The sequence below is a fragment of the Falco punctatus genome (genome assembly GCF_963210335.1).
Source record: "Falco punctatus genome assembly, chromosome: 11".
NCBI lineage: Eukaryota > Metazoa > Chordata > Aves > Falconiformes > Falconidae > Falco > Falco punctatus.
The window spans coordinates 34,547,553-34,557,576 of record NC_137591.1 but is presented as its reverse complement, the minus strand read 5'-3'; the positions used below and the strand labels follow the sequence as shown (position 1 = coordinate 34,557,576).

Here is a 10,024-nt window from a genome sequence, read left to right as displayed (position 1 = left end):
AGTCTGAAATGTTCACTGGCATCTGGGAGATCTCAGGGGTCTGAGGAAATGTAGTGTCAAATTCTCCTTAGCAGTAACAACCACTGCACTTTTTACAGGGAGCGAGCAAGAAAAGGAAAGAGCATGATGGGGAGACTGCCATTAAATGCATGATTACTCTCTGCTGCGCTTTTTCCCTTTCGTTATTTTTTGTTGTGTTATGTAATCTTATCTCCCTTGTCATTTAAATTAATGTACATTTATGGTACTTAACTGTTGATAGGAGAATATAATTTTTAGATCAAAGAGTAGCTAATGAATCAGAAGCACTCAACAGTTGGCGATTGCAGTAATTTGCTGTTATGTATTGCACGTGCAATTGCCAACATACAAAATTATAGTATCAGTATCAACTATCTGAAATGCTCTATATGGTAGCATTTAATGTGAAAAGGCTGATTTGCTTTAGTCTGTGTTTTCCGCTATGATTCATTGCTTCTTCTCTAGCACATACAGAGGGAGTCCATTGCAAGGACTAGCACTGGCATTGTAAGGACTTGACAGTTTTGTTTGTATAAGGAATACAGGAATGTAAAGGGCTCCCCTTGGGAAGAGTGTCTCTTTCTTCGGCAAGTTGGATGAAGATTATGTTCTCTCACAGAAAAAGGAGAGATCATAATCTTCTAAGACTATTTTTTTAAGGATTGCAAATGAATACACAAACCAAATATTTGGAAGCACTTGTAGAACATTTACAGTTATTACATAGTTTTAGCTCCAGTAAGGAAAAGATGCAGCACTTCAGAGGTTTCATGGTCTTTCCTGCAGAAAAAACCCCCACAAACCTAAGCTAATAATTTAAGTGAATAAAAAAATTAAGTTAAAATAAGCTAATTCAGTCTACTAGCATTGAACATTTTGTTTTATCTGTGACCTAAAGTAGCAGTCAGCGTAAAACAGCGTTCATGTAATACATGGGCAAATAAAGAACGATACACTTGTGTTTGTGGTATAACAGGATTCTGTCAGGACTGATTTCTGGCAAGCTGGAAAGACTTTTTAGTGGTGTGTACATCAGAGACATAATCCTTGTAATCTGGAATCTGTTGGTTGAAGCCACCCTGCTGGTGTCTGCCGAGATTGTGTACATATTTGTCCCCAGATCCCTTTCATCCATGTGAGGTAGGAGGAGGGAATATCTTGTCACGCCTCTGGACAGAACATTTTATTACATTTCTTTTATTGTGCCCTATGGACACTGAGAAATAAATTTTCATCACTAGCACAGTTCAACGGTGATGATACTGGTGGAAGCTCCAGTGAAAAAGGGGGTCTCTATCATACTGTTTTTAACCCAAACTGATGATACAAACTACCTCACATTACCGTAGGGCAGAAACTCCCAATTATTTGGGTGAAGGCACTCACTGAGCAAGATGGTGAAGACTTTCCTACAGGAGTGAATGCAGATGGATTAGCTAATTTCAACAGTAAGAACGTGCTGGAGAAAATGCCGAGAGGGTTTTATTCTGTGTGTGCATATATGAGACATATATGCATCTTTCTCCTGAACCTGAACAAAGTAACAGAAAATACATTTGGCAGCTGGAAGGAGAAGAAATACTTGTTCAGTCCCTGAGGGCACCAACAAGGCTTAATGCCCTGAGCAGCTTCACCTAGACCCACACCCACTCTATTTAAGCTCAGCCCTGGGCTGCTTGTCCCTGTTCTAGCTGTGTGCAGGGGTGGTGGTCTTCAAAGTGCTGCTGTTGCTGTTCACCTGCTTGGCTGTGGGTCCTGCCAATCCAAACTGATCTGCTGGTGTGCTGGCTTGGCCTTGGACCTGCTCTGCCACCAAGGCCCTGCCTGGTTACAGCCTGCAGCCCACCCTGCTCCCTGCTGGGCTTGGCTCGGCTCCGTCTGTGAGACCCTGCCCTGCTGCACCCAGGAGAGGACCCTCACTCCCCAAGGACCTGCTGGTGCCTTGTAGTGCCCTGCCAGGTACTGCTGGAAAGTGGGTCTGTGTTTGCTCCTGAGCTTGAAAGCAGATTATCTGTTGAATACCCCTGGCAGGGTGTTTTTTTTGGTAGGAAAGCGATGGAACCAATATTATCCTAAAGGGACCTCAATAAGAATTCATCTATGAACAGATGCTAGTGATTACTGGACTTCCTTACTTCTGATGTTGGTGGTTTTTTTATTTGGAGTAGAGTATATGTATTGGTGGTATTCTTTCAGGAGGGAAGTATTTGGGAGTGAAGTATTGTGTAACTGTATTTTAATTTCAGAAGCTACAAATTGAACTGAGAGCTGACTTATCCTGCAACAGGTAAAAGGGCAACCTACAAACGCCTCACGGCTGCTGGGTGGTTTAAGCAAAAGAAGCTGGTAAACCACAAAAGTCATTATGGCTGGTGCTTTAATCTTAGCAAAAACTTAAACCTTTTTTTTAGCTGCTGCCTCCAGTGGTAGGTTTTGATGGAGTAGCACAATTTGTGCATGTTTCTTCAACACTGTAGACAACTTTTGGTGTTGAATGCATTTCAATTGATTGCTGGGCGTTAGCTCTTTTAACGGGGTCTATGTCCCTTTCAAGACTGCCTTCCCCTTACTGTAATGCTGATGCCCTTACTCAAGATCTTAATCTCTGCTGGCACTAGGAAGGAAAAAAAATAGCTCAGATGATGTTTGAAACAGGCTGAGTCTTATGTATGAGCTGCTGCTGACTGTGGTTGGCACAAATTTCTACCAAGGTGTGGTGGGTTGACCTTGGCTGGACACCAGGTGCCCACCAAGCTGCTCTATCACTCCCCTCTTCAGCAGAATGGGGGAGGGGGGAGAAAAATAGGATGGACCCCCCCCCCCCCTTGTGGGTCAAGATGAAGGCAGTTTAATGAAGCAATAGCAGAAGTCGCATGCATGGAAGCGAAGGAAACCAAAAGATGTTACTCTCTCCTTCATGTTTGGGCACTTCCCAGGAAGCTGGGCTTCGGTGTGCTGAGTGGTTGCTGCAGAAGACAAACATCACAAAAAACCAAATGCCCTCCCCTTTCTCCTTGACTTTTATATGTGAGCAGATGTCATATGGTATGGAATATCCCTTTGGCCACTTTGGGTCAGCTGCCCTGGCTGTGCCCCCTCCCAAGACGTTGCCCACCCCCAGCTGCTGGTGAGGGGAGGGGGGATGCTGGAGCGGCAGCCCTGGTGCTGTGAGCCCTGCTCAGCAGCAGCCCAGCACGGGGGTGTTATCAGCACCTTTCTAGCTACTGATACCAGCACAGCACTGTGGGGGCTGCTGGGGGGCTTCAGGGGGTCTGAGGGACTGTGCCTTGTGCTGAGGAGGGATGGCCCATGGCATGGGGACACAGCTGCCGGCCCCCACTGAGGGCTGCATCCACCCTTGAGTAATCTCTCCCCTAATATTTGTGTGCTTTTAAAATGAGTAATTAAGAATGGCTGCCTTGACATCATTACCAGTTATTTGATTATGATACGGTGATGATGAAATGATATTTTTTTTATGTATCTCATTTTAGAGTGGGATGTCGCTCCTGAAGTCTTATGAACTAGGAAACAAGTGTGGCGGCTGGGGGCTCTGCTCCCTCCGCCCTGCGCCCAGCGCCTGGCTGCGCACTGCAGACTTTTCAGTGCTTTTCTTTTCAGTGCTTGTTTGTTATGACTTAGCAGAACACTGTAAACAATCATCTTCCTATGACCTAAATTGATTAGTATAAACATTAACTAATTAAGACTTCTATTGCTTGCACCTGGGAATAGTCTATTAAAGGAAAGTACAGTTGTTTGGGGTTTTTTTAAGTTTACTCAGACTGAAAGAAGAAATTTGGAGGTCTGTTTTACTTTGCTCCTCAGGGACCTAGAGCCGCTGTTGGAGTGCAGAGCTGTGTCATCTACAGATCCCTTCTACTGTTTCTGCGGTAGTGCTGTTAATGCTTTCCTCTGCTCTTGTATGCAGCTTTGAGGTCTGGGATCTGAAATGTCTCTTCCCTGAATTCTACCTATGTCTGCCAACAGTTTTACAGAACAGTTAAAAAAAAATAATAAAAAGCTCTTGGCTGAGATAGTCAAGCGTCTTTTCTAACCTATTCAGTTTAAGTTGTGGATCCCTGTCTCCAGAGAGCTTTTCTCCCTTCCCTCATTGCCTACAGGATAAGACACCTGCCTGACTGGATCAGTGAAATTCACTTAGTTCTTGCTCAGAGGGATCAATATTTGCCAGTAGAGCATGGATTTCATGTGAATGCTGCCAGCCTGATACCAGACTCCTTTTTTCCTTGAGGTAGTGCTCCAGGGTAGGATGCATCATGAGCTCTCTTGCTGTGTATATGAGAAAACCCCAAACCCAGTAGTTTTATGTAGAAATAGTATTGTATAACAACAAAATAGGAAAGAAATCTTTAACTGCAAAATTAATATTGTTGTTTTCCCAAGGAGCACAAAGTCTGTCTGGCCTTTTCCCTACCTCCCCAGCTGCCTGTGCCTCTTGGTGTCTATTGAACAGAGACCTGAGGCTCTAGGGGAAAGTTTGACTGGTTACCAAGGAGCACTATTGCATTTACAACTAACTTGTAGCCTTTATGTTTTTTCTTTGGCTATAACAGAAACGCAACAAAATCAATTGAATAGGAATAAGTCACTGTTTGTTATGCTGCAGAAGAAGAAGAAAAAAAAAAGGGTTAGGAAGATAATAGCTGTTTTTCTAGTCAATTAGAAATAAAACACCTACTACCCAGAGTGACTTCTGTAAAATTCCCCTTATAGGGTGCAGTTTCAGCTCTTCAAAGATGTCACTCTCGTTGCCTTGAGTGGGTTTGAGAGCAGCCTCGTGTGTGGGAGGACGAGGCCAGGTATGGCGCAGCAGCCTGCCGAGGCACTGAGCTGCTGCGCTGGGCTTTCAAAGATCTCGGTGTCAACTCGGGATGTGCCTTTCTCTGTCTTCTGGACCCTGCCCCTTCCGCTGTATGACAGAGCCACTTTGACATAACAACAGTTTCCAAAGAATCAGGTTTTGAAGATCCCCTTGAGTTTTCATGTACAGTTTACTTTTCAGTTGCTAAATTTTGCTGTGTGGCTGATGTTTTGATAATGCAGGTGGTGAGGTATGTCTCTTATTTCTCTTTCTCTATAGGCAATGTGCTTTAAAAATATCCCTGGAGCATTTAATAAAACAATATCCAAAATTACTTCATGTTTGGCGATAGTCCAATAGATAGCATATCAAAGCTGAGTTTGTAGTAACCCTGACTTTGCACATGACTTAAATACGCAAGAGTCTGAACTGATAGAAACCTTGGATTATGCAAGTATTTGTGTCCTTTTTGTAAAGGGTAAATATACTTTACTCTTAAGTGGGAAGTTTGACCTGCCCTACAATAGGGATCATACATATTAGCTGGGACTGAAATGGATTATTAATTAACTGTTGCACTATCTTCCTTGATACTGTGGCTGATCCATGGCTGTAGAACAATGGCTTATTAGATGCTTTCTGGTTTGTGTGTTGCTGACTAAAGATATCTGATAAAAAACCAACATTCTCATTGACACTGTGGAATGTGTTACTGAATTACACTGCTCATAATGACAGGGGAAAATAATTCCCAGCAGGACCCCCCCCGCCCCAATGTGTGTGCAGTTCAGGAGACTGAGGACCGGAGCTTGTTGACCCCTGTCCCGTGGGGGCTCCAGCACTCCCCACAGGCAGGTGTGACAGATGAGGACACACTTCACAGCTCAGGAGACTTTGGCTCCTGCTATGCAGTGAATGGGACAAAGGCATAACAGAGCACTTCCAAAGTCAGCTCCCTGAAGTCTTGAAATGTGTATTTTGAGAGCTGGAAGTTCTTAACTAGTTCACTTGTTCCTGTGTAAGCCACAGGTCACCTCCAGCATGGAGTTCAGCCTTGTTATCTGGTGAGATGGAGTCTGTGGGTGAGTGAGGAGCATCCAACTTCCACAGACGGACAGGCGAGGCTGCAGCAGCATGTCACCCAGCCTGCTGGGAGGGCAGGGGCTTGACAGGCTTTGGTGTGGCAAGACAGGAACAACGCTTTAAGGAGTCATCAATATAATATTTGCTCTGTCACAAAAGCAAACCTTTCATTTCAGATCTAAATTTCATACTCGTTTGGTTGAAGACTTGGTGCAATTCCTTCTGTATCAAATCTGCCGCAGCACCGCATGCACCAAGGGACTGACTGAGGGCTGCCCCCCGGCCCTGGGGCAGGGCTTCCAACGCTTCTCTTCATAATCTTAAATTACTGTTATTTTAACAGGTGGCAGACTGATATGTACACACAGAGATTTTTGTGTGTGCCTTCCAACTGCAGTGATCTCTGCAGTCAAAAGTGGTTGCTTAAACACCAAAAGCACAACTGAATGATTAAAGTAGTAGTCTTAGTCTCAGTTCAGCTTGGACAGCATGAGGAGTTCCAAGGGAAAAAATGACTGATTTTCAGAGGTGAAACATCTTTTGTGAAGAGAAAAGCACTGCTGGGCTCATGTTTTGTAGAAGGCAGGGGGGGAAAGGCTGATTATTTTACAATGGGTGGGAGTGGCAGAGGTGAACAAGGGCAGGAGAAACAGAAGACCCTTGGGTTTGGTTTGGTGCTTTGCTGCATATGCCAAGGATTCACGTGGAAGGGACTAACCCCCCAAAGCAACCCCTGCCCTTTCCAGGCAAAGGGGACTGTCAGGTGGGTGGACGCACTCCAAGCAATGCAGGCCAAGCCCTCCTGTACCGAGCTTTGGGTTGGAGTCAGTCATCAAGATTTCTGAGTGGATTTTAAATTCGTACCAGAAAGGTACTTGAAAAATATGACAAGCTTTAAGCATCTAAAGGAGTGGGGACCACCCCATATAAAAGGCAATAATTAAAAACTTCCTAGACTTCCTTCACAAACCCAACTGTGTGCTCCACCTCTACTCAGCTCCATGAAACAAAAACTTGGACTAGGTTAGTGTTTCTTTAGGCCTGAGATTTAGAATACCTCTGCATAGATTAACACTGGCAATTACACGTGATAAACTGAACCATAAAGAAAGTGTTATTGCTCTCTGATAAAAGGATTTCAAAATCCAGTCTTGGTTTTAAAGTTTTTAGAGCTGGCAGCAAAACTACTTCATGGGCTAGAAACAGAATTGCAGCCTTTAAACTGCATTTTATCTGAACTAAAAGTAAAAATACAGTTCTTCTAGCGATTGACATCTGGCAAAGCAAGAGATATGGTCTTCATGGTTATCTCCAGGCTTAATACGTAAGGAGTGCATTATCTACTAAGTTTTTAAGTGGGACTTTGTGGTCAGGGCAAGTGATGTTTTTTTAAAGCATCGCAGCAACTGGGTGTATTCAGGCTTGTTCCCCTCGAGTACAATGTGTGGAATTGTTCTGTATTTAGATAGGTACCTAGACCCAAGCTGCCAGTTCCTCTGTTTATAGCCGAGTCACTGTATTCTTCTCAAGTACAATGAATCTAAACCATCTGTCTTGCAATGAAGTTATTTGTGCTTTTGAAGTGCTTGCTTTTTCCTCTGTGGCTGCTAGACTGATTCTGTTGTACTTTAGGTGTGCGGTTTCGAGATCCACAGTTCAGGGAGATGCAACTGGACCCACCTTGTCCCTTCTACAGTACGCAAAGAATGCTGACAGCCGGCTAATTTAAGTGCTCCAGATGTTTCAAAATATGCTCCTTTGCTACTATAGTTATAGCTGACCATGAAAACGAATGCACTTGCTCCCTTGTGTTACTAGGGAACTGTTTGACAGCAATGTTTCAGCTGGACACTGAGCCTCAAAATGAAAATGTAAATTATCTCAAAATAACCAACAGCTCTTTAGCAGGTGACATTTTCTGCATATCAGGTTGCTTGGTTATTAGATGTTCACTGGTCTACCTTGTTAATTGTTTTTTTAATGTATCTGTAGTGTGGCAGTGGAAGTGCATTCGGAACATGGGTATAAAGCAGGAGCACCTGAGCCTGACGGATGAGCTCAGGAATGGCACGCCATCCATGAAGTGTAGGACTAGGAGCAATTTGTGGGAGAAGCACCGTAACAAACATTCAAGGCTTGCATTGTGAGGCAAGGAGGAAAAGTAGGGTAGGAAGGGAGGATTCGTAATGGAAAAAGGAACATGTTAACTTGTCAAAGTTGGTTTATAGAGAGAGATTTTAAAATGCAATGGCAAATACATCTGCCACGGATTCCTGACCCTGTGTGGGAGGTTTCCGTGCTATGTTGAAACACTATTTGAACTGCACGAAATTTTAGCCTGGGTGCTATGTGTGGGGAGGGCTCCCCCTAGATTGTATTGATGGGACTGATATGGTATGGAGGAGGTGTATACTGATTTAAATGTATATTATTTCTGGGAGTAAGCTCCATGACTAGGACTTCAGAATGGCTTGATGATAATACAAGAGGAAGACAAACCGTGATTCAGCTCTAATTTATGCTAGTGTTACATTAGTAAGTCAGCTGACAGCAGCGGAATTAGTCTTGAATTTTTGTGATATAAGATCAGAACAGTTTGTGTGCTTGAAATTTGGGCTTCCATACTCCATCAATTTCTATCACAAAGACTACATTATTCAGGCATGAGTTGTTTCATATTTAATATCATATTACATATGTCCCTTGATGAACAAAGGACTGTAATGTAATTGGGTTCAACCGTCAGGTTAAACCCTCAAGAGAACAGAGTTCAAGCTGTTAATAAATTGCTGCAGAATCCTGACATAAAATTGAAGGTTGGGAATTCCATCTGTTGTTTTAATAGAGATAGAAGATGATTACTTAAATATTTTAGAAAGGTTTGACTGAGTAATAACCAAAGAGATGTGGTAGGACAGTATTTACAAGCCTCTGACCTACTGACTCACTGTGATGGCATGATAAGACAACAGGGAAATACTTAAGACAAACCTTTGGTTTTCCTTTTCTCAGTCTCCTTTCAAGCTTCCCCAAAAATTCTTTGTCCTTGAATGAGACACAGCATTAAAAATTGTGAAGCTGATGTGGCCTCAGCTTCCTTGATGAAGGCATTCTCGCTGTGATGGTGTGAGGTCAGGCCCCGAGCTGAGTGCCTCTCGCCTGAAACCCCGTGCTCTGACGAGTCACCCCGTGTGGTTCTGTTGGGTGCTGGTGGGGTTGTTGGTGAAGGAATGAAGAAAACAAGCGATGACTGGCTGCTTTGGAGCCGAGTGTAGGAACTGGATAGAGAAGGGAGGAATAATTGGGTAAGCGAGCAGAAGAACTTATGGAATAAGAGAAAAGAAAATACTGTTCATTAGAGGATATTTCATTTGGGCATTTTTCTTATTCTTAGAATGAATGGAAGACTAAATTTATGCTCAATTAAGTTCTTAAAAAGAATATAGAACTGCTTAAATATGCAATATGGAAACTAGAGATGCTGCATATAGAGTTATAGGTTGGGTGAGGATGTGGAGGTGTTCTTTTCCCCAAGACATTTTTTTTTGTTGGACGCTGTCAGGGAAGCGCTTGGAGCACTGCCGAGGTGGTGGTGGATGCTGACCCCTTCCTTCCCGCTGAGCTCTCCCTCTTGGTGACGGCCCCAGCTGCTCAGCAGCACAGCCTGGAGACCGAAGGAATGGCTGGGATGGTGGAAAGCAGTTTATCTTTCTATCTTCACCCAGAGTGCCTTTGCTTACTGCTGGCTGGGAACTCAGGCAGGCAGCCGGGGGTATGGCCATCAGGACTGTGAATGCTGGCTTCGTTAAGAAATATAACCCCGCTTCCTAGGTGAGAGGGTGTCAAGATTTCTTTCAATTAAAATCAAATTCATGTTTCTGTGCCAGGATGTACAACATTTTTGCATAACAGAAGGCTTCTTTATTGAAATATATTCAAAGACTTAACAGTGTGAGGTTTAAAAATACATCATATTGAATTTTTTAAAACCATCACATTTTTGTAACTGGGTCATCTATCCATTAGTTCATATCCCTTATTGCTGAGGTATTAATATAGATATTTTTTCATAGCATTAATCTCCTGTAATATGAA

The 10,024-nt window shown here is 43.4% G+C and overlaps 1 protein-coding gene across 4 annotated transcripts in view; it reads left to right on the top strand.

Moving 5' to 3' along the window:
- Positions 1–3,284: 3,284 nt before the first annotated feature.
- Positions 3,285–10,024, top strand: part of DENND1B (DENN domain containing 1B) — a 199,339-nt gene continuing 192,599 nt past the window's right edge. For 2 of the 4 annotated variants that reach the window (XM_080406490.1, XM_080406487.1), the window contains exon 1: positions 3,286–10,024. This exon is cut by the window's right edge and continues 25,887 nt beyond it. The gene's annotated coding sequence lies outside the window, so the exon portion shown is untranslated. The other 2 variants (XM_080406489.1, XM_080406488.1) reach the window with 2 other exon arrangements.